Raw genomic sequence first — 974 nt, forward strand, 5'->3', positions numbered from 1 at the left:
GTAGTAGCGGTAGTAGTAGTAGTAGTAGTAGTAGTAGTAGCAGCAGCAGTAAAAGTTGTTGCTGTTGTTGTTACAGCAGCAGCAGCAGCAGTAGTAGCGGTAGTAGTAGTAGTAGTAGTAGTAAACAAATTATGGGAGTAAGAAATCTTGAATATTTCACACACCCCCACCCCGACCTCCATTTATAAGGAAAACTTTCTCAAATAATGGAGTTCTAGTTGTTGTTGTTGTCGCCGTCGTTGGCAGGCAAGTCGACATAGAAACAGACAGACAGAGAAACAGACAGATGAGATTTTGTGGCTTTCATCAATTTCCCATCAACCTGAAATAAACCCCAAGAACCAACAGAATTGAAAGAAAGAGGAACTGTTTTACCGTTTCGAATTCTTTTCCAATAAACGTGGCCAGAAGACTGTTGTGTCGCTGGTAGAGCTGCAACAGAGACAAGAAATTGTCTGAATGACTAGGGCAGGGAAGGAGGAACCACACGCCCAGGGACGCCTGCTCATGAAAACATAACAGCAAAGTTGGCTCTAGCACACCAGACATTTTTCCATCCTAGATATCCTTAATTGGTTATAACTACACCATTTGTGACGAACTCATTAACCTTACTCCCTGCGGTTTACAGAGTCATCACTCAACATTCATTAGTCTGTCCTTCAGCCATTTCACATCAGTCTTTACTCTAACATTCACTCACTCACACACACACTCACACACATACACACACAGAGGCCAAGCTGAATTCCAAGCCACCACTCCCAAGGTCATAAGGTTCTCAACCCCTAACCTCCACTCAGCTGTCTGACAGGTAACAGGTAGCAGGTGATAAGTGGCAGTCAACAGGTCGTTCCTTTCCTTACTTCCTCCTTCCCAGGTGTGGTTATGAAAAACAATGATTCACAAGGATCTGAAATGAATTCAGTTGAATAAACACAAAGAGATGATCTTTTAGGATTGGTTTTGGACCA

General features: G+C 42.9%; 1 long non-coding RNA gene across 1 annotated transcript in view; it reads right to left on the reverse strand.

Moving 5' to 3' along the window:
• Positions 1–124: 124 nt before the first annotated feature.
• LOC106874028 (uncharacterized) overlaps positions 125–974 on the reverse strand; it is a 1709-nt gene continuing 859 nt past the window's right edge. Inside the window, exon 3 of the long non-coding RNA XR_001409956.2 lies at positions 125–432. This is a non-coding gene — a long non-coding RNA (uncharacterized LOC106874028). The remainder of the gene's footprint in view (positions 433–974) is intronic.

This window comes from Octopus bimaculoides, chromosome 26 (assembly GCF_001194135.2).
Source record: "Octopus bimaculoides isolate UCB-OBI-ISO-001 chromosome 26, ASM119413v2, whole genome shotgun sequence".
Lineage (NCBI taxonomy): Eukaryota > Metazoa > Mollusca > Cephalopoda > Octopoda > Octopodidae > Octopus > Octopus bimaculoides.